We start from the raw sequence: 24,161 nt of genomic DNA, 5'->3' as shown, positions 1-24,161 counted from the left end.
AAATCACAATAAAAGTAAAATACGCTGGGCGCTATCAAACAATAAAGACTGTCATGGTGATTTGCATATTTTGTATCAGTTTATTTTGTGACAGTGACCACATAGCAAGATTGCACCAAATGACAATATGCACAGAATGTTCCAAAAAAATAAAAAATAATAATAATAATTGTCTGGTGACACGTTACTTGTTAATGCATGAGAGTAAGTCAGTTAGATAGTCAGTTAAATTGTCAGGCCTAACTTAGTCATTTACACGTGAAATGGATGCATTCTGTGCATTTCATTCACAATTTGAACAATTTTTGTTGAGATTGAGAATAACAGACACACATAAGTGTTTCTTTTGAAGGCATGGAAGAGAGCAGTGCCAAGTGATGAAAAGAAGTAAAGATATAGGGAGTTTCTTTCAAAGAAAACAAAAAACAAAACAAGTGTAGAGGCAGAAGCAACTGAAGAAAATGTTCCTCACCAAGAAGAAAATGTCAGGCAGCAAGAAAATATTGTCACTGGAACAGAATGAGCCAGCAAGGAATCAACAGGCCAGACAGACAGTGATGCCAGTGGACCCAGCCGACAGCAGTGGCCTTCATTTTCCTCTGTGCTTCCTGCAACTTCAAGTATGTGAAGTGTAGAGGGAATTGTAGGGATATTTGAGAAATATTACATTTCATTTGTATGAAGCAAACTAAAACGGTAGTAATCATTGCATGTACATGAATTTGCCCTAAAAATACCATGAGCGTATTTATTCTGCTATAGAACTCACAGAGCTTGTTTTGTTTTCTCATTGATGCAATATTTACTTGTGACATTTCATCATTTCTCAGGATCAACGTTTGGTGGGGATAAACAAGCACCTTCATCCCCAACAGAATGCAAAGGTATGTATCGTTGTAGTTGAGACCTGAAAGTTCTTTTGTTTGCACATGTTCAGCAAGTGATGTTAAATGATGTTTGATGTCTACTCTGTTGATTATTATTTTACTGTATCTGCAGATAATTCAGCTGTTAGTGACCTGTCTGAATTTGAAGACCACGAAGAAACTTTGTGTCAGCATAGGTCAGGGGGTGATGGTGACAGACCTCAGGCACTACATGCCAACATCTCCACAGATCGCATTCTGCCAGGACCACATGGTATGCACCAGTTTTTTTTTTTTTACTTCTAGAAGGTATTGTATAAATGGGTGTTAATGATGAGCTTGTGTATTTTAATTAAATTCCTAAAACCTTAAAAATGACTGATTGCCTTCATATTATTGGAGGGTCTATGGTTATGTAACTAACTTTCATTCAAACTTAATTTGCAGAATCAATTGTATGTATTCTAGGTTGATTTAATTGACAAACTACACCTTCTGCACTGATAATTATTTTAATTATTACTCATTGTTTAAATTGATTGAGGACCCCTGGTAAGCTAGTCATCGCTATAAGAAGACCATTCTCTTTATTTGCAGACATTTCACAGTCTCGGGCAGCAGGACCAACACAGACGCACTTGAAGGTGTTCCCTCGAACCATGAAGGGCGACCGGAAAAGAGCTTTCAACAAAATGTGGTACACACAACACCAATGGCTGGAGTATTCTGTAAGCCGAGACTCTGCATATTGTTTTCCGTGTCGACACTTTTCTCTCCCTGGTATTCAAGAGACTTCATTCACATCATCACTGGGCTATTCTAACTGGAAGAAGGCAATGTATAAAGATGGAGGTTTCAGGGGACATGAAAAATCTGAAAATCATGTTAATGCCATGATAGCATGGAATGAACACAAAAAAAGAATCTTGACAGACACTTCAATGTTAAATGCCCTCGATAAGAAACACCAAGAAGTAGTCGAACAAAATCGTACCTACATTAAAACAGTTGCTGAGGTACTTTTGTTTACTGCAACGCAAAACATTTCACAAAGGGGACACCTTGAGACTGATGCATCTACAAAAAAAGGAAACTTTTTAGGCATTATGGATTTGATTGCTAAGCATAGTCCACTAATTGACAAGAAATTAAAAGCTGTGGGGAATGCAAAATACACAAGTAACACTATACAAAATGTATAGTGAATGTCTTCTTGAATGTCTGTCAGATATGGTACGGGAAAGCATCATCAGTGAAGTCAAGGAAAACAAATATTTTTCCATCATTGTACACTGTAAAAATAAAAGGTGCCTGGAGGAACCTTTTGGGGTTCTTCACTTTGCCACACCGGCGGAACCGTCTGTAGATCCTCTAGGCACCCTTTAAAAAGGGATGGTTCTCTGAGGAACCACACAAGTTTCCTGAGGAACTCTTATATTAGGCACTGTGTGGAACCACTTTGGGTGCCTCCAGGAACCAAATTTCATTTTTTTTAAATATTTAATTTCATGTTGTTACTATGGTTACCTTTGACTTCTATTATAATAAACAAATTGAACCAAATACAAAATAAGAATTGTTTATTACATATTTGATATTCATTTTTATACATACAATTCCATGCACATGGGGAAAAAAGCTAACTATAGATTAATATCAATGAATACACAAAAAATAGTATAATACGTAAGCAACATGAATAATCAACCATGTATATACAATAGATAAACAAGAAAAGACATCTCAACAAAATGCATGGAAACACATATGTTCCACGAAATAAATCAATGTAAAAAAACTAATTAAACTAATTAAAAATGTCCATCTTTACTTAACTTTAAAACATTTGTGTTTCAGTCTGATAGTAAGTCTGACATCACTGTTTCCAAGTCCAAAAGCTCTATCAGATGCCAAAAACAAACAAACAGTGCTAATATGACTCATTGTGCTGTAATATTCCTGAAAATTATGCTCCTAACCTTTATCTCTATACCGAAATCTCTGATGGTTAGTTATTCAGCTATTTTGAATCATAAAATGTTGAAGTCTGGGATGCCGTTAGACTGGAGACTGTATTGTACACTATGGCTTTTGAAAAGCTTAAATGTGTGACTTGAATCAACAGTGTTTATAAATGGTTGTTGAGTATTCTCATGAAACAAGATAGAGGAAGTAGAGGCTTCGACCCGGAAACAGTATTAAGGTGCAGTAAAATTATCTGTTGTTCTGTGAATGTTCACTGGTGAATTCCAGTCATTTCAATAAGAATCCATACGATCAGCAATTTCGTTTGTGGTCAAAAATGTCACTATTTGGACCAAGTTGGTGTGAGGTACTTAAAGAGTTAGAAAAGTGAAAAGGTACAGCATCACTGTAAAAAATGAATCATGAGTCTTGTAATTTTCATTAAAAAAATTGAGGTGATCATTAAAAATATTATGTATATTTTATTATGAAAATTGTGGTTAGGGTTTTATTGAAAATATTGAGAAAATTTCACTAATAACACCAAGAGATGCATTTTCCTTTTTTTTAAAGGAAACATACACAATTTTAAGGCTTGAATTGAGGAACTGATAAACCTCATAAAATTAAGGAAAAGGGGCTACCTATTTATTTTAAGAGAACTAGCTCATTTATGCGATTTTATTTAGAGACACCATTGTTTGTTCCCAGCATGCTTTGCACATGGCTGGAAATGGAGAGTAAATTATTATTTTTTTATTTCTTTTAATTATTTTTTAATTATTGTTATTTCATGTGTTTTTGAGTAAAGGGAAACATCTGTTAATGTTTAATGTTCAGGTATGTTTGACATTTGAAAGAGTTTCTATTATGTTAAAGTTTTGATCGTTACCATTGTGCAGAAGAGTAGGGCTTATGGTTAGGTTGTGAATAACTGCATTTATTTAATATTATGAAGCATATTGTTATATACATGTAGCAATAACACTGCTAATGATAGTGCAGTAACAAGTTTGATTCTGTGCTGTTCTAGCAGTATACGGTCTTTTCATAAAACAATATATCTCAAAGTTAAATATAAACAGGTCATATCCATTCACTTAACTTCACACAATTTTGAGAATAAAAAATACTTCAAATAAAAAAGCACATTTTCACTAAAAAATTGTGTGTCATAGACTAAATAAATGAGGGCGTTTTACATGATTTATTCAGGTAGATTCTATGAATGAAATCAAGCTTTAACTACTCAAAAATATTATGTGTAATATTGTTACCATAATTTTTTTAAGTAAATAGCAGTAACATTTTTTACAGTGACCTTTTGTTTTTCCTCTTTTCTGGTGGATAGTCGGTCCAGGCACTTCAATGATTTTCAGGTCTACAGGAGGATTTTTATTCTTGTTCAAACTTGTATTTAAGTTTACCGAGGTCCCTGCAAAGTACAAAATTTACTGTTAGTAATGTTATTAAAGTGATAGTTGTGAAATTTAAATAATTTCCTCAGCCTTGTGACGTTCCAAACCCGTTTGACTTTCTGTCTGTGGAACCCAAAAGCAGATCTCAGGCATAATGCAACCCCAGTCACCATTCAATTTCACTGCATGAAACACAAGCAGAAAAAAATTGTGTAAATCATTCATGAAACCATTCTTATGTACACTTGTCTAGTTCAATTCAATGCAACAATTTATGTAAAAATGGTTAAGCTCCAAAAATGTCCCAGAAAAGATCCTAAAAATAATCAATGAGTTCACAACTCATGTGTTATGGGTTGTGTTGTAAGTCTTCTGAAGCCATATAATAGCTTTTTCCTTTCTTTTTTTTTTGTCGAAAAAGACTAAACTTGAAGTTATAATTCAGAGTTAAAATGTCTTATATTCAAATGCAAATGATAAAGATATAAGAAAAAATGCATAGCATTATTTGTGAACCAAACCTGTGATATTATTTTCCTGAGTAACATGAATGAGATTTGAGAGCATGAGGGAAGATTTTCAGAGAATAACTGATTAAAAAACACAAGTACACAGTCAAACAATACAATTTCACACAGATAAAGTTCATAGTAATAAAGTACTCCATGTGGTGCAGGTAACTTACTATAATTCAATGTTGCCACTGAAATATTCAGATTATTTTAGAAATGTAATGGTTGTTCTGGGGAAACAAAAGAACAAAGCTGATTATTCACAACATAATATTTATTGACCAGTAAATGGCTTTAAAATGGTATGTGAGAGAATGAGGGAACATGTAGTAAGTCAAGTCAAGTCATCTTCATTTATATAGCGCTTTTAACAATGTAGATTGTTTCAAAGCAGCTTTACAGAGATAAACGTATAATTTAAGGTAACAGAGAATGTTTTGGCTTTATAGCGGTTCTTTAATAAAGTTATTCTACAGCTAAAGTTAGTTTTGATTGATTCGCTTCCGTCGTAACGATCATTTGTTATTAAATTAGGGGCCGCCAAGAAGACACCATTCTCTTTACACAAACTTTAAACGCGATCCTGTGAGAAACGCTGATAGCGTTCACATGCGCATTAAGAATTGGTTCTATAGTTATGTGCGTTTGAATATATGTGTGCAGGTTTGTTATTCCCTACAAACCAAGCCTAAACAAATTACTGGTGTTTCCTTATAGTTTTGATTCAGAATTTTATTTTATTTTATCAATTCGGGGTAGATACGCAAATTGAGTTTTCCCGACGACGCTTTATCTGTAGAGTGGTAAAGGGATCCTCCATAGGGAGAGACTAGTTGGCACTTCAGCACTGCGTTGTCATCGGGTCCAGGCAAAGGGCCTTCGTCAGATCTGGATACGGCCTGGATCCGGCAGGCTGCGGGAAGACCTCGGGATAAACAAAAGACACTAAAATTAGCGTAGATGCCATTCTTCTCATGATGTAACAAGTACATCAGGATTTATGGGAAGTGTTCCCGGTTCCAGGCTCAGCTGACCTAATCTATGCAGCCTAACACTGAATTATAGAAGTCTATAATGTATTATGTGAATGCTATGTCAAAGAGATGTGTCTTTAATCTGGCTTTGAACTGACAGAGTGTGTCTGCTTCCCGGACAATGTTAGGAAGATTGTTCCAAAGTTTTGGTGCTAAATAGGAAAAGGATCTACCGCCAGCAGTCGATTTTGATATTCTAGGTATTATCAACTGGCCGGAATTTTGAGATCGCAATAGACGTGAAGGACTATAATGCGTTAAGAGCTCGCTCAAGTACTGTGGAGCTAAACCATTTAGTGCTTTGTAAGTCATCAGCAATATTTTAAAATTGATGCGATGTTTAATAGGGAGCCAGTGCAGTTTTGACAGAACTGGGCTAATATGGTCATACTTCCTGGTTCTGGTAAGAACTCGAGCTGCTGCGTTTTGAACTAGCTGTAGTTTGTTTATTAAAGGAGAACTCCGGTCAATTTTAACATTGAGCTCATTTTTTTGTACATTTGGAGTGCTGTCAATACAGAGAACAACGACAAAAATCGGTGTTGCCTACACCGAGTTATTCTATTTTTAAAATTTGCACCCTGTTGACTTCAATGGGGCAAGTACTAAACCTGCTTTTAGCCTCTTAACATCCTTGATGTGTCATTACAAGTGCACAGAAAATGTGAGTGATTCCTTCTGAGTGAACACGAGTGAGTCTGACTGCAGTAGATGTGAAAGATATGGATAAAAATGATGTTATTTAAGCCAGCGCAAATACCTTTGTTTACATCCTGTTTTTCGGTTGAAGTCCAAAGTAGTCGATTGCCGAGTTCACGCGCGTGATCATAGGTATTAAACCTATGCGTGTGAACTCTGCAATCGACTACTTTGGACTTCAACCGAAAAACAGGATGTAAACAAAGGTATTTGCGCTGGCTTAAATAACATCATTTTTATACATTTCTTTCACATCTACTGCAGTCAGACTCACTCGTGTTCACTCAGAAGGAATCACTCACATTTTCTGTGCACTTGTAATGACACATCAAGGATGTTAAGAGGCTAAAAGCAGGTTTAGTACTTGCCCCATTGAAGTCAACAGGGTGCAAATTTTAAAAATAGAATAACTCGGTGTAGGCAACACCGATTTTTGTCGTTGTTCTCTGTATTGACAGCACTCCAAATGTACAAAAAAATTAGCTCAATGTTAAAATTGACCGGAGTTCTCCTTTAAGCGTGCAGGGCAACCACCCAGTAGAGCATTACAATAATCTAGCCTTGATGTCATGAAAGCATGAACTAATTGTTCCGCATTTGTCAATGAGAGCATATGATGTAATTTAGATATATTTTTAAGATGGAAAAATGCGGTTTTACAGATACTAGACACGTGACTTTCAAATGAAAGATTGGTATCAAAGAGCACACCCAGGTTCCTAACCGACGACGAAGACTTAACAGAGCAGCCATCAAGTGTTAGACAGTATTCTAGGTTATTACGTGAGGAAGTTTTTTGTCCAATAATTAGAATCTCTGTTTTTTCAGAATTTAGAAGTAGGAAATTACGAGTCATCCAATTTTTTATATCAGCTATGCATTCTGTAAATTTAGTGAATTGGTAAGTTTCGTTAGCCTGACTACGTCAGACTTCTTACTTCCGCTCAATTTCATTTCGCTTCTGTAGTCAGTCTGATACAGCGTAATAGCTTTCCGTTTTCCTCCGGCCTGAAAACAGCCGGGCCAATCAACGAACAGAGGGCGGGCTGAGAGCCGTGACGTAGACACTGATTGTACCGTGGATGCGTAGATTTTTACTTCACATAATCTGCAAAAGTCGCGCACAGCCATGTTCACTCCGGTATTTCGCTCGATGGTTTTGTTTTCGCATCATACATGTGTTTACAGTGGAAGTTAGATGCGGCTGAGCATGCGCATAACACACGCCATAACCAAACGTTATGTGATTGGCTTACGGGTAACCAATGATTTTAAACTTCAGACAAGCGCCCCCCGCGAGAGAGAAAACACTTCTCTATTATGCCATTCCAGACTCTGTCTACGAAGCAAAGCGAAGTAGCAGAGTTTGGTATTACCAGGCTAAAGTTTCGTTAGGTTTTGAAGAAATATAGAGCTGAGTATCGTCAGCATAACAGTGGAAGCTAATTCCATGTTTCCTAATGATATCTCCTAATGGTAGCATGTACAGAGTGAACAGCAACGGTCCTAGTACTGAGCCTTGTGGTACGCCATACTGAACTTGTGATCGATGAGACATCTCTTCATTTACTGCTACAAATTGATAACGGTCAGATAAGTATGATTTAAACCATGCTAGTGAAATTCCACTAATGCCAACATAGTTTTCTAGTCTATTTAAAAGAATGTTGTGGTCAATGGTGTCAAACGCAGCACTAAGATCGAGTAACACTAATAGAGAGATACAACCACGATCGGATGATAAGAGCAAATCATTTGTGACTCTAACGAGAGCAGTCTCAGTACTGTGGTACGGTCTAAATCCTGACTGAAAATCCTCGCAGATATCATTTCTTTCTAAAAAGGAACACAGTTGTGAAGATACTGCCTTTTCTAGTGTCTTTGACAGAAAAGGTAGATTCGAGATCGGCCTGTAATTGACTAATTCTGTAGGATCAAGTTGCGTTTTTTTAACAAGCGGTTTAGCCAGCTTAAAGTTTTTTGGTACGTATCCTAGAGACAAAGACGAATTAATGATATTAAGAAGAGGATCTATGACCTCTGGAAGCATCTCTTTCAGTAGCTTAGTCGGTATAGGGTCTAACATACATGTTGTCGATTTAGATGATTTAACGAGTTTAGTAAATTCTTCCTCTCCTATAGCAACGAATGAATCAAATTTTTCCTCAGGGAGACTACAATGCACTGCCTGATGCGATACTGTAGTAGACGGTTGCATAGTTATAATTTTGTCCCTGATATTATCAATCTTATAAGTGAAGAAGTTCATAAAATCATTACTGCTGTGCTGCTTGGAAACATCTGTGTTTGAAGCTTTCTTTTTCGTTAGTTTAGCCACTGTTTCAAATAAAAACCTAGTATTATGTTTATTTTCTTCTAATAGGGTTGAAAAATAAGCAGATCTAGCAGCTTTTAAAGCCTCTCTGTATGCAATTGAGCTCTCTTTCCATGAAATGCGAAATACCTCTAGTTTTGTTTTCTTCCAGTTGCGTTCCATTTTTCTGGCTGCTCTCTTAAGGGCCTGAGTGTGCTCGTTGTACCACCGCGTTGGATTATTTTCTTTAATCTTCTTTAAGCACAAAGGAGCAACTGTGTCTAAAGTGCTGGAAAAGAGAGAGTTAAAAGTTTCTGTTGCAATATCAAGTTCTTCTAAGCTATCTGGGATGCTGAGATGATGAAACTGATCAGGAAGATTATTAATAAAGCAATCTTTAGTGGCAGAAGTGATAGGTCTAACATATTTGAAACACGGAGTCGGTTTTGCAGCCTTGGCTAAATGTAATTTACACAAGACTAGATAATGATCTGAGATGTCATCGCTCTGCTGCAGAATTTCAACGGCATCAACATCTATTCCATGTGATAATATTAGATCTAGAGTATGATTACGACGATGAATAGGTCCTGACACGTGTTGTCTAACTCCAATTGAGTTTACAATGTCTTTAAATGCCAAACCCAATGCATCTTTTTCATTATCGATGTGTATATTAAAATCACCAACAATTAGTACTTTATTACTCTGATAGAAAGTCCGCAAATTCTTTGATAAAGTCTGTATGGTGCCCTGGTGGCCTGTATACAGTAGCCAGCACAAATCTCAAACGTGATTTATCATTTATACTATATATTTTTACATTAAGCACTAACACTTCAAAAGAATTATATTTAAAACTTGATTTCTTAGTGGTTTTGAAAATATTACTATAAATTACAGCAACACCACCCCCTTTGCGTTTCAGACGAGGCTCATGTTTATAAGAGTAATCTTGCGGGGTGGACTCATTTAAAGTAATGTAATCGTTTGGTTTTAGCCAGGTTTCTGTCAAACACAGCACATCTAGGTTATTATCTGAAATCATATCATTAACAATGAGTGCTTTTGAAGTAAGCGATCGAATATTCAGCAACCCAAGCTTTAGCATTTGCTCATCTGTATTATAGCTGTTTTTTATTTGTTGAACATCAATTAAATTTTTAACCTTAGATGGGTTTAAACGTTTTTTGGATTTCCAAATTCGGGGAACAGACACAGTCTCTATATGATGATAGCTAGGTGAAAGAGGCTCTATGTGATGGGATTTATCTTATATTTATAATATATACTTATATTTAGTAAGTAAAGTTAGGCTAAACAAAAAGACCAAACTATATTAACCTGCTTTTGTTATTCATAACAAACGCCAATAAAAACAGCAGGAATCAGCTAAATTAGTTAGGCTATATCAGCAATTTGAAGACACTGTTGTACATAATATGTTGAATTGAATGGCTAAATCAATCTAAGACAATAAGTCAATAATTTCCATTTGTTCATTATCAACGTAGTTAGCATCGCGGCTAAAACCTTCATACCAGATACTGTGCAATAAACGAGTGGTAAACACTGTAAAAACGTAGTAATGTATAATAAATTTAGTTTATATATATGTGTGTTTGAATATATAGTGAGTAGACTCTGTATATTTATTTGGCGAGTTTACAAACCTTGTAACAGAGAGCCGAACAAACGGCGGAAGCTTTGATGAGGAGAGCCGTTACTTTCAAATCAGATGACGTCGATCAGCTGAGCTTTGTTGCGCGCGAGCTACCTAATAAAATAGGCCTATACTAAATAAATGTAAGCTACCCAAGTGAAAAAGACGTAGGCTACTGTTAAATGTATTAAAAATGGATTAAAGTATATTTGTATTGTAGGTCTACTAAACACACACTCAAGTACATTTTTAATACATTTAATAGTACGTCTTTTTCACCTGGGTATGTATACTGAATCAAACTTAATAGCCTGTAATAATAATAATAATAGGATACTAATAATCTTATTCTGGCCTCACTGAACCATTGGGTTCCTCCAGATGCTGGCTTTAACATAAGAGATCTTCCAGGAACCACTTAAATGTTAAAAGATCTTCCAACAACCCTTTTATCGCATTCATGTTCCTCTATTTTCCCCCAAAGCACTTCGAGGTCTCATGGTAATGAAAAGGTGACTCCAGAACCTCTGAACTAAATACAAAGTGCCCCTTGCCCGTCATAGGGCCACTGGTGATCCCAACTTAACGTTGTTCAAAATTCATTACTCTTTAAAACATCACACTCTTACTTGATCTGGACAAACTCAGCATTATAAGAAAGATTTACGACTCCAGCTTCGATATTTGACCACTGTTTATGATTCAAGTGGTTTGCAGTGACATTAATTTCTTAATTTATGCCAGGAGTGCAAAATAATTCATCTGTAACGATCGTTATTTTTAATAGAAATAATCACTCACACAACATTCATTCTCGTCTTCTCCGGTTTATTTGTGTTCAAATACATATACTATACAGCATACGACAGGTCTATTAGTCCAATAGTGCATATTTTGAGAAATAAATATGAATTATTATGAATTATAAGTTAGTAAATTATTTCGCCATACAGAAAAAAACATTTCTTTTCATTTTCCACTATGCTATCTGAAAAGCTCAAACAGCGAACACAGCGAGATGTGTGTCTCTTCTTCCTGAATCGCGTCAGATTTGACCTCAGACATTTATTATACGCTGTACCAGCTGTCAATCATCTCACGTGGTTCATCGTGACCTCTTCTGTATGACGCGTCATGTCCACAGACTCCACACTTCCTCATTCTGGACATCCGTGATAACAAAGCGAAAGTGACATCTCTTCACCTGAAACTAGAAGCTAATAAACGCAAGATTTAAGTATGTGTGTTTTTAGTTTGATTTTCGTGCGATTTGGGGTGTTTTTATATGAATAAAGAATAAAGGTATAGGTAAACATAGCCCATAGCTTCACATAAAATGCTAAATATAACATATTTCAAAATCGTTTTTTTAATTGAAACCATAATAAACCGCGACCGGAATATGATACAAATACTCGATGGTGTTTTAAAGTGAGCTCTTAGTAAAAGTGTAATATTAATAAATTTAATTGTGTCATGTAGCTTGAGGCTACCTGTTGTGCTAATGCACCTGTGCTAATGCACCTGCTGCAGGAGCTTTCTAATATTCCATACAATCATTTTTTAAAAATAATTCGCATTTAAAGTTTCAATAATAGTTTCTTATTGTCTGTTTTCTAACAAGACTTAAAATAATAAGTGGATTATTCATGTGTAGTGGGATTTACATAGCTGTCGATGGCAAAGCATTATGCCAGAAGAAAGGCTGTAATGGCTGAATTCAAACAAAAGAATAAGGATAAAAGAATAATGAAGGTGTGAAAGGTTAGTCGATTTAAATGAATAGAACAGGAATTGGGCAGTTCTACTCGGCAGACATTATTCAGAGAATGTAAATTGGTGTTTAGAGGCCAATAAACTATTTGATGAGAAACTTGTAGCCTTCTAAAAAACTTCTCTGAAATCCTCCCCTGACATAGTCACACAATAGGCATCATAAAATGCAGAATTTTAGAGATAACATACTCAGAATTGAAATGTAGCATGACCACAGTTGTGGCTACACTTTAGTTGTGGTTATAAGTTGCTATCCTAAATTCAAATAATATTTTTATACATTTAATAAATATATTCTTAATATTTGTTGTTTTTGTTTTTATGTTTGAGCTTATATATCTCAATATTAATAACAGTCTGGTTAATTTTGAGTCTTGAACTATAAACGCTCAAGGGTTGGCTTTCTAAATATATGTGTGTTATGTGTCTATTCAGAATGACTTATGAGCAGCAACCTTTTATTTTGGGTATGTCATGTATGCATCACTTGCCAAAATTGGGGGGTGACTGGTAAGGGGTTTTAAAGGATCCCATAAGTTCCAGCAAGAACCTCAAAGTTTGTCAATGCTCCTCCAGTAACCCTACTATAGGAGAAAGAGCTTTGAGGCACCTAAATTACATTTTGAAGTTCCTTGAGTATCCGACAGGATATTTGAGGGTCCTTTAGTTTTTACAGTGTAGATGAAACAATGGATTTAAAAAAGAAAGAGCAACTGTCATTAGTACTTAGGTACTTATTATAATGGTGCAGTCCATGAAAGCTTCCTTGATTTCAAGCAAGCTACTGAGCTTGATGCAGAGGGACTCACTCAAAAAATAATACAATGCCTGGAGACGTATGGACTTGAGTACAGGTCAAATCTAGTGGGGCAAGGTTACGACGGGGCCTCAGTCATGTCAGGGAGACACTCTGGAGTTGCAGCAAGGATTAAAGCTAAAACAAATCACGCTTTTTATGTGCACTGCAACGCACATTGTCTTAACCTTGTTCTCGTTGACTCAACAAAATCAGTGCCTGAGTCTGAAACCTTCTTTTCTTTGCTACAGAAATTGTATGTGTACATGTCAGGCTCCTATGTGCACCAGAAATGGCTCTCTGTGCAAAAGGAAATGTATCAAGGTGCCCCAAGAGAGCTACAAAGGCTTAGTGACACCAGGTGTGCATGTCGGTACCAGGCTTGAAAAAACATTAAGGACAGACTGCCTGCTGTATTGCGTGTGCTACATGATATTGATGTGGAGAACAGAGGAGAACGCTCTGTGGAGGCACGGGGTTTACTTGCCCAACTGGATCTTACCTTTATCGGAACACTTGTCATCTTTTCAAAAGTCCTTGGAGAGGCAAAATTCCTTGCAGACATGCTTCAGTCAACGTCTCTTGATTAAGCGAAGGCCGTGGACTTAGTTGAAGCATTTCAAGACACCCTCCAAGACCTAAGAAGTGATTCATCTTTTGATGAAATCTGGAAAGACACTGTAGACACTGGAAAGCAGTGCAATGTTGCAGTAGAAACTGTGGTGAAAAGACCACAAAAAATTTGTTCTAGATTGAGCGGGTCAGTTGTTGAATCCACTGTTGGACAGCGGAGGTGTAAGGAAGGAGACATGGAACTGTTCAGAAGTGGTATATTCTTCCCCATTGTGGACTGTCTGAGTGGGGAGATGCAGAGGCGTTTCAGTAAGTCAAACTGCAGTATAATGCAAGGTATACAAGCACTGAACCCTAAAAGCAGAAACTTTTTAGATGAAGAGACCATTTTTAGCTTTGCTAGGATTTATGAATGTGATACTGATGACATAAAACATGAACTGCATCAAGTGAGGAGGGTGTTAGAAAGGAAATTCCAGACTGGAATTGAATTGTCTAGTCTCCTAGAGTTTACCATCTTCCTTGAGCCATTCAAAGAAGTGTTTTATCAGCTTTTTCGTTTGTGCTGCATAGCTGTGGCCTTACCAGTCAGCAGTGCAAGTTGTGAGCGCAGCTTCTCTGCACTTAAGCTCATAAAAACACATTTACGCACTACCACGACTGATGACAGACTCAGTAATCTTGGAGTCTTAAGCATTGAGGTGAGGAGAGCCAAATGTCTTGACTTAGATGATTTTGTTAGACGGTTTGCCAGTCACCACCGAAACAGAAGAATCCAGCTGTTTTAGTTGAGGTCTGCCTTCTTTCTTTTTCGACTGTTTTCCTCTCTTTCTGCTACTGTTTTTATTGTTTCTAAACTAAAGACTGTTCTTTAATATATTAACAGAGCACAATGTAATGGTTCCATATTTTATTTTTAAACTGTGGTGTTTTCATTTGAACAGTGCTAAAATACCAATCTTTCATTTGAAAGTCATGTGTCTAGTATCTGTAAAACTGCATTTTTCCATCTTAAAAATATATCTAAATTACGCCATATGCTCTCAGTGACAAATGCGGAACAGTTAGTTCATGCGTTCATGACCTCAAGGCTAGATTATTGTAATGCTCTACTGGGTGGTTGTCCTGCACGCTTAATAAACAAACTACAGCTAGTTCAAAACGCAGCAGCTCGAGTTCTTACCAGAACCAGGAAGTATGACCATATTAGCCCGGTTCTGTCAAAACTGCACTGGCTCCCTATTAAACATCGCATAAATTTTAAAATATTGCTGATCACTTACAAAGCACTAAATGGTTTAGCTCCGCAGTACTTGAGCGAGCTCTTAACACATTATAGTCCTTCACGTCTATTGCGATCTCAAAATTCCGGCCAGTTGATAATACCTAGAATATCAAAATCGACTGCTGGCGGTAGATCCTTCTCCTATTTAGCACCAAAACTTTGGAACAGTCTTCCTAACATTGTCCGGGAAGCAGACACACTCTGTCAGTTCAAAGCTAGACTAAAGACACATCTCTTTGACCTAGCATTCACATAATACATTATAGACTTCTATAATTCAGTGTTAGGCTGCATAGATTAGGTCAGCTGGAACCAGGAACACTTTCCATAAATCCTGATGTACTCGTTACATCATAAGAAGAATGGCATCTACGCTAATTTTAGTGTCTTTTGTTTATCCCGAGGTTTTCCCGCAGCCTGCCGGATCCAGGCCGTATCCAGATCTGATGAAGGACCTGCGCCTGGACCCGATGACAGCGCAGTGCTGAAGTGCCAACTAGTCTCTCCCTATGGAGGATCCCTTTACCACTCTACAGATAAAGCATCGTCGGGAAACTCAATTCGCGTATCTAACCCGAATTGATAAAATAAAATAAAATTCTGTATCAAAAATTATAAGGAAACACCAGTACTTTGTTTAGGCTTGGTTTGTAGGGAATTCCAAACCTGCGCACATATATTCAAATGCACATAACTATAGAACCAATTCTTAATGCGCATGTGACCGCCATCAGCGTTTCTCACAGGTTCGCATTTAAAGTCTGTGTAGAGAGAATGGTGTCGTCTTAGCGGCCCCTAATTTAATAACAAATGATCGTTGCGACGGAAGCTAATCAATCAAAACTAACTTTAGCTGGAAAATAACTTTATTAAAGAACCGCTATAAAGCCAAAAAAATCTCTGTTACCTTAAATTATACGTTTATCTCTGTAAAGCTGCTTTGAAACAATCTACATTGTTAAAAGCGCTATATACACTCACCTAAAGGATTATTAGGAACACCTGTTAAATTTCTCATTAATGCAATTATCTAATCAACCAATCACATGGCAGTTGCTTCAATGCATTTAGGGGTGTGGTCCTGGTCAAGACAATCTCCTGAACTCCAAACTGAATGTCAGAATGGGAAAGAAAGGTGTTTTAAGCAATTTTGAGCGTGGCATGGTTGTTGGTGCCAGACGGGCCGGTCTGAGTATTTCACAATCTGCTCAGTTACTGGGATTTTCACGCACAACCATTTCTAGGGTTTACAAAGAATGGTGTGAAAAGGGAAAAACATCCAGTATGCGGCAGTCCTGTGGGCGAAAATGCCTTGTTGATGCTAGAGGTCAGAGAATGGGCCGACTGATTCAAGCTGATAGAAGAGCAGCTTTGACTGAAATAACCACTCGTTACAACCGAGGTATGCAGCAAAGCATTTGTGAAGCCACAACACGCACAACCTTGAGGCGGATGGGCTACAACAGCCCAAAATTGGACAGTTGAAGACTGGAAAAATGTTGCATGGTCTGATGAGTCTCGATTTCTGTTGAGACATTCAGATGGTAGAGTCAGAATTTGGCGTAAACAGAATGAGAACATGGATCCATCATGCCTTGTTACCACTGTGCAGGCTGGTGGTGGTGGTGTAATGGTGTGGGGGATGTTTTCTTGGCACACTTTAGGCCCCTTAGTGCCAATTGGGCATCGTTTAAATGCCACGGCCTACCTGAGCATTGTTTCTGACCATGTCCATCCCTTTATGACCACCATGTACCCATCCTCTGATGGCTACTTCCAGCAGGATAATGCACCATGTCACAAAGCTCGAATCATTTCAAATTGGTTTCTTGAACATGACAATGAGTTCACTGTACTAAAATGGCCCCCACAGTCACCAGATCTCAACCCAATAGAGCATCTTTGGGATGTGGTGGAACGGGAGCTTCGTGCCCTGGATGTGCATCCCACAAATCTCCATCAACTGCAAGATGCTATCCTATCAATATGGGCCAACATTTCTAAAGAATGCTTTCAGCACCTTGTTGAATCAATGCCACGTAGAATTAAGGCAGTTCTGAAGGTGAAAGGGGGTCAAACACAGTATTAGTATGGTGTTCCTAATAATCCTTTAGGTGAGTGTAAATGAAGATGACTTGACTTGACTTAAAACTTTAACTCTGTGTTACTCAGCTTTTTTTGTAAATTAATCTGAAAGAAATGTTGAATGAAACACTATGATGTTTTGGCCAAACCATTTGAATTATTACAGTGGGGGGAATTGTATTTTTATTTATTTATTATTATTTGAAAGAGATTGTGAATAAAACTACTGTATATTGTAATGGCCAAACTAATTAAAAGAAAATAGTTGACATCGTTTCTGCTTCTGGGTTTTTAAAATTGCTCATTATTAAAATTGCTTTTATTTTATAAACTTGTTAGTTTTATGAAAACACTAAAAATAATAAACACTGGCTCTCAAATTTAACTTAATGGATATATACAGGGATGACAAAAAACTAAATTAATCAAAAATGTGCTTTATTACTACATTTGTTTACAAGTAACTTTATTAAATTAAAAAAAAAAAAAAAAAAAATCAATAGGATTTACGTATAATATACTGTAGAATTTAGCTTTTTTTTTTTGGTCACTGGCTGCCGCTTGGAGGCAGTGCCCCAGCATGGCCCCCCCACTGAAAATGCTCTAGACACGCCCCTGGTTACTACAGTCATAGTTAACTACAGTTTTACTATAGTATTACTACAATATTACTGGCGTAAAACCATGGTATCAAAACCATGGTTTTTAAAAACCATAGTACGCACCAAAATACCACGGTTACTACAGTCATAGTTAACTACAGTTTTACTATAGTAAAACCATGGTTAATTTTCGTAAGGGGTACAGGTTTGCACAAACGTATAAGTAGTAGATTAAGAATTATTATTATTATTATTATTTATTTATGTTTATTATTGTTTTTATTTTATTTTTTATTTTGAGTGTGGACGGAGGAGCTGAACACGCAGCGCCGGATTAAGCTCTATGAAGCATCTAGGTAATGTGTGTAAGAATCTAGGGTGAAGTAAGGTAGGAGAGTGTAGGTAGAGTGACAGTGGTCCATTTGGGTGATAGGTGGCGGTAATATGCAGACATAATATACAGACGCCCTATTGGCCGCTGGATCGTACGTCAACGGCGCCGCCATACTGCGGAGGGCAACTTTCCCATACCTCTCATAACGAGAATTGAGAAAAATGCCTATTTCTTGTGCTGCTTGGGGCTTTTCAAATCGCCACACAATTGAACACAGGTCTCAGGGAATTACATTTCACAAGCAAAACTGAAAATTTGTTTCTGGTTGCATTTCATTTACTATTTTTATTTTCAGAGGAGAAAGGCCGCGAAATTTAAAAATACTACTGTTTGTGTCACGAAATGTAGTTTTAAGAGTTTTTCAGTCGACAATGTAGTTGTTTAAAGCTCAAATCTGTGGTTTATTTATAAAGATAGCGCCTTTTTAAAAATGTTATCTGACGGTTTCGGAGTTGTGAGATCCAGCGATCACCGCGGGCGCTCAGCGCTCATGTACCCCGCCGAGAACAGCCTTGCCTCGGCTATAGTGCTTCTGAGTTCTGACGTTCGTCGCTGTCAGTCTCTAGTGAGAATAATTCGTCTTGTGTTTATCTAACGGGCGATCTTTGGTTTCATTAATCTATAATTTGTTCCTTGGCAGATTGTTTTGGCTGAGGGCAAAGTGAAGTTTCATAACTTTATATATTTAGGCTATTTAACTTTAACAGTGTAGCCTGCTGTTTGACTGGATCGTTTACTTTATTTCTTGACTTGTATAGCTTCTTATACCTTTTAAAAACTGAAATTTAACAAAAAGAGACAGGGTTGCGTCATTTTATTTTATATAGCCTATGTAATAATATTTTAAAATGTATAAATTTACATTATTTATTATTGTTATTATAATAATATACCACTTGTGATTATCAATCTATTATAGTTATGCTGTTAAATTATTTTACTATTCATAGTAACTATTTAACTTATTATTTTTTGTCTATATTCTGTAATTGATATTTCATATTCTATTGCTATTATTATAGTATTATACATAAACTATATGCTATTATCAATATATTATTATTATTATTATATTAGTACTTATGTTATTATATAATTATACTTTTCATTACTATTTTATTTACTGTAGCCTATACTGTTTATTTTATTGACTAAACTATTTACTATTAGCCTACCTCTCACTTTATCTTATATTTACTATTTGCATTGCACTGTAGTTGTACCATATCATATGTATTACCATAAAGGATCCATCAGTTATCTTTGTTATTGCTAAAATCGGGTCAATGACAGAATATGCTTTTCCCAGAATAAGAAAACTTTATTTAATTTAATGTGAAAATTAAATTATATCTCAGTATGGGGGTGTTCACAATTCTTATTCAAGAATGAAAAGCTAAACACATGACAAGCCTGAGCTTTGGCCATTCCTTATTAAAAAAAAAAAATTAAAATTATAAGTCTAACTATCGAGAGTTTAACTAACTACAGGTGGAACTTTTTTGTACACCACATACAAACCACCGAAATCGGTTGATAAATGTAATTTTTTTTTTGTTTTTTATACAAAAACCGCAGCTCACCTGTTTACTTGCATTTGATTACAGCGCAGTCTTGCCCTCCACAAAATGGCGGACGCGTTGACGTATCGCAGCAACGTTCCAAAGCGGCCAATAGGGCGTCTATGTATATATGGTAATATGCATAGACATGTCTATGGTAATATGCATAGACATAATATACATAGACGCCCTATTGGCCGCTGGATCGTACGTCAACGGCGCCGCCATACTGCGGAGGGCAACCTTCCCATACCTCTCATAACGAGAATTGAGAAAAATGCCTATTTCTTGTGCTGCTTGGGGCTTTTCAAATCGCCACACAATTGAACACAGGTCTCAGGGAATTACCTTTCACAAGCAAAACTGAAAATTTGTTTCTGGTTGCATTTCATTTACTATTTTTATTTTCAGAGGAGAAAGGCCGCGAAATTTAAAAATACTACTGTTATTGTGTCACGAAATGTAGTTTTAAGAGTTTTTCAGTCGACAATGTAGTTGTTTAAAGCTCAAATCTGTAGTTTATTTATAAAGATAGCGCCTTTTTAAAAATGTTATCTGACGGTTTCGGAGTTGTGAGATCCAGCGATCACCGCGGGCGCTCAGCGCTCATGTACCCCGCCGAGAACAGCCTTGCCTCGGCTATAGTGCTTCTGAGTTCTGACGTTCGTCGCTGTCAGTCTAGTGAGAATAATTCGTCTTGTGTTTATCTAACGGGCGATCTTTGGTTTCATTAATCTATAATTTGTTCCTTGGCAGATTGTTTTGGCTGAGGGCAAAGTGAAGTTTCATAACTTTATATATTAGGCTATTTAACTTTAACAGTGTAGCCTACTGTATGTTTGACTGGATCGTTTACTTTATTTCTTGACTTGTATAGCTTCTTATACCTTTTAAAAACTGAAATTTAACAAAAAGAGACAGGGTTGCGTCATTTTATTTTATATAGCCTATGTAATAATATTTTAAAATGTATAAATTTACATTATTTATTATTGTTATTATAATAATATACCACTTGTGATTATCAATCTATTATAGTTATGCTGTTAAATTATTTTACTATTCATAGTAACTATTTAACTTATTATTTTTGTCTATATTCTGTAATTGATATTTCATATTCTATTGCTATTATTATAGTATTATACATAAACTATATGCTATTATCAATATATTATTATTATTATATTAGTATGATATTATAATTATACTTTTCATTACTATTTTATTTACTGTATAGCCTACTGTTTGTTTATTTTATTGACTAAACTATTTACTATTAGCCTACCTCTCACTTTATCTTATATTTACTATTTACATTGCACTGTAGTTGTACCATATCATATGTATTACCATAAAGGATCCATCAGTTATCTTTGTTATTGCTAAAATCGGGTCAATGACAGAATATGCTTTTCCCACAATAAAAAAACTTTATTTAATTTAATGTGAAAATTAAATTATATCTCAGTATGGGGGTGTTCACAATTCTTATTCAAGAATGAAAAGCTAAGAGCTAAATACATGACAAGCCTGAGCTTTGGCCATTCCTTATTAAAAAAAATAAAAATAAATTATAAGTCTAACTATCGAGAGTTTAACTAACTACAGATGGAACTTTTTTGTACACCACATACAAACCACCGAAATCGGTTGATAAATGTAATTTTTTTTTGGTTTTTATACAGAAAAACCGCAGCTCACCTGTTTACTTGCATTTGATTACAGCGCAGTCTTGCCCTCCACAAAATGGCGGACGCGTTGACGTATCGCAGCAACGTTCCAAAGCGGCGTGTCCCAAAGTGAAGGCTGCGTCCTTCGAAGGCCGTATTTGAAGGCCGGATGGCCGTATTTGAAGGCCGATTGAGTCACCGCGGCGAGACAAAACGTCACAGCGGCGCGACGAAGGACGTCCCAATTCAAAGGCTGCATCCTTGGAAGGTCGCATTTGAAGGCCGATTGCGTCACCGCGGCTCGATGAAGGCTGTCCCAATTCCTGCGAAGGCCGTATTCGAAGGACGGTTGCGTCATCGCGCCGCGACGAAGGCAACCCTGATTCAAAAGCGACGCCAAATGCGCCCTTCGTTTCCCCGTGAAAAGAAGGATACATAAATGGACACTTAGCGGCCTATTCTACCCTATTCTACCCCATAAGTCATTGCGCGCCGTTGACGACAGGCCAGCGGCCGAGACTAGAGATCGGTGGTGGACAGCAAATTCACATTTAAATGTAAGTATTATGTTTTCATTTACTCAAATAGCTAGCGAAACCACAGTTAAAGTTTATTATAAACTTCATCTTAACTCCTTCGTCATCATTGCATGGCTTCATTTGTCAGGTAGTTTTAGGCAAAACTTGTGGTAATAAAGTTAACGACCTATTTGTAATATTTGCACTAGTCTATCTCACTTGTGTATTATAAGAAATATCACTCACCATATAAAGCCTAAAACAACCAACCCCCAAATTTGGTTTTTAATGTTGGTCTAAATTGGTATTGATGTGTCATAATTTGCAGTGTTAACAATGCACTTAAGATTGCACCCCTGTGTTAAGTACACTTTTCTGCTTTTTTTAGAACAGTTCAGTGAAAAATGGGTCTGGGGAATCTAACTCCCATACCATACAGGCACAAAATAATATATATATATTATTTTGTACCTGTATGGGAGTTACATTCCCCAGACCCATTTTTATATGGGTAAATAGTTACTTTTTTTATATACATAAGAAAATTAATACACACATCTTTGCTGAAATGTATTGTGCTGTTGTTGTTAACAAGCCGTGGTTAATTTGCTCTGCCTTAGATTGCACGTGTCCTGGGACAGGAGAGGGTGTGAGTGGGAAACCCACTGCTGAAATTAGGCCCTGGTTTGTCCTCATGGATGAGGTGTTGGGACAGAGGCATTGCACCCCCCCACCCGCTGTCCTCATGGCCTCAATCCCTGAGGACACACCAGGGCCGAGTTCAGCAGTGTGTGACCAAGAAGAGGAGGAGCCAGAGGCAGCACCAGCAGCACCAGCACCAGCACCAGCACCCGCACCAGCAGCACCAGCACCACGAAGAAGGCGAGATGGAGAGGACGAGTTTTTGGACTTGATTAGAGAAGACATGGGACTGCAGAGACGAGGAGAGCACAGGAGAGTAGGGAGAGGATGGACAGGCTGTTTTCTCTTCTTGAAAGAATGATTGAGAAATATATATATATATACAGTATATAATCTTGTTTAACTTTTTTTTCACCTATATTTTTTAAAAGGAAAAAAAAAAATCTGTACATTTATTTTTATGCAACTTTAAATGTGTAAATAAAAGAGAATTCATTGCTCTGGACATTGTTTATTTTTGTAATGATAGTCATAATTTCTACATGAAACAAATTCTTCTATACCTTTTTTCCCCCCAACTATTTACAACATACGTTAAACATATCAAATTCAACATAAACATTTAAATTTACAGTACATAAAATAAGAAAAATGATGTAGACTTTTATTCAGCTGAGTGTGAGACCCTGGTGAGCTGCTGGACCGGGATGGGCTCCACAATAGAGACCCTGGTAAGGCCTCCTGCTGGTGGGACATCATCTGGGATGCTCTCCAGAGTGTTTGACTGCATATTTACACCATCCACTAAGTTGTCTACCAACAGGTTTGCAGGGCTGACTCATGGAATAAATATTGAGATACTTTATTACACTAAAGTACTTTTAATAACCACTAATACCAAATTGGCGAAAAACTACTAGTCATATTTTATTTTTATTTTAAACCTTAGTTAAGCAATTTTTTTTCATTATCTTGCATACTCTAATGTACTTAAGGCATCAAGAGTAAAAGTAAAGGAATTCTGCATTTCTATTACCGCATGTTGCATTTTACTTCAGAATATTTTCAAGGTTGATACATTTAAACTATATACTTTTGTGTAGTTTAATGTAAAACAATGCATCATATTGTAAAATAACAGTTTTATAGTGTTGCTGTCCCGTGTGGGAAAATTACTTCGAGTATTAACGAAGTATGTAGTTCCTTACATACCACCACTGGTTATTTTGAAAATTAAAGTAACAAAATGTAGGCCTATTGTCACAATATTAACAAATTGTTGCTAACTACAGCTCCGTCCCATTTCAAAGGGCGCATCTGAAGCGCTCGGACCTGTCTAGCCTACGGAGGACTGTTCTTGTCACCTAGCAACAGTGACTGACAGCTGCCGATGAAGAGCGGGAGTAACATCCGCACTCAACTGTTTATATTCAAATGGGGTTAAAAATATGTGTAAATATATTTACCATGGTCCATTTATGTGCATAATAAAAATAATACACTAGCCTACAAAATCGCATCAAGGTAAGATATAAATAAACATTTGAATCTTTGGCTAAGCCGAAAGTATGACCTGAAACATCCTTAATACCATGTCCTCCAGTAAAATATAAAACATAAAAATGACAATAGCCAGTTCTGGCTCCATAGCATATCAAATGAATTGTCAGGATGGCAGCATACTCTCGCACCGTTGCTTGGCGCCTGGAGCGTAATCGGGAACACCTGGCTGCACAATTAGGAAATCCTATGGAGGCTACATGGTGCGTCCTTCGGAGGACGAA

The 24,161-nt window shown here is 36.7% G+C and overlaps 2 long non-coding RNA genes across 2 annotated transcripts; one reads left to right on the top strand and one right to left on the bottom strand.

Moving 5' to 3' along the window:
* Positions 1-450: 450 nt before the first annotated feature.
* On the top strand, positions 451-2,426 carry LOC307153509. Its single transcript, XR_013820165.1, has 3 exons — positions 451-884; positions 1,000-1,140; positions 1,464-2,426. It is a non-coding gene; the product is annotated as an uncharacterized lncRNA (long non-coding RNA).
* Positions 2,427-3,609: 1,183 nt separating this feature from the next.
* Positions 3,610-21,371, bottom strand: LOC307153752. Its single transcript, XR_013820201.1, has 3 exons — positions 21,249-21,371; positions 4,935-4,991; positions 3,610-4,431 (listed from the first exon to the last, which is right to left on the bottom strand). It is a non-coding gene; the product is annotated as an uncharacterized lncRNA (long non-coding RNA).
* Between the last annotated feature and the right edge of the window lie 2,790 nt (positions 21,372-24,161).

The sequence above is a fragment of the Squalius cephalus genome (assembly GCF_949319135.1).
Source record: "Squalius cephalus genome assembly, chromosome: 2".
Lineage (NCBI taxonomy): Eukaryota > Metazoa > Chordata > Actinopteri > Cypriniformes > Leuciscidae > Squalius > Squalius cephalus.
Note: the sequence above shows the minus strand (reverse complement) of the source record. Positions and strands in the feature narration are given on the sequence as shown.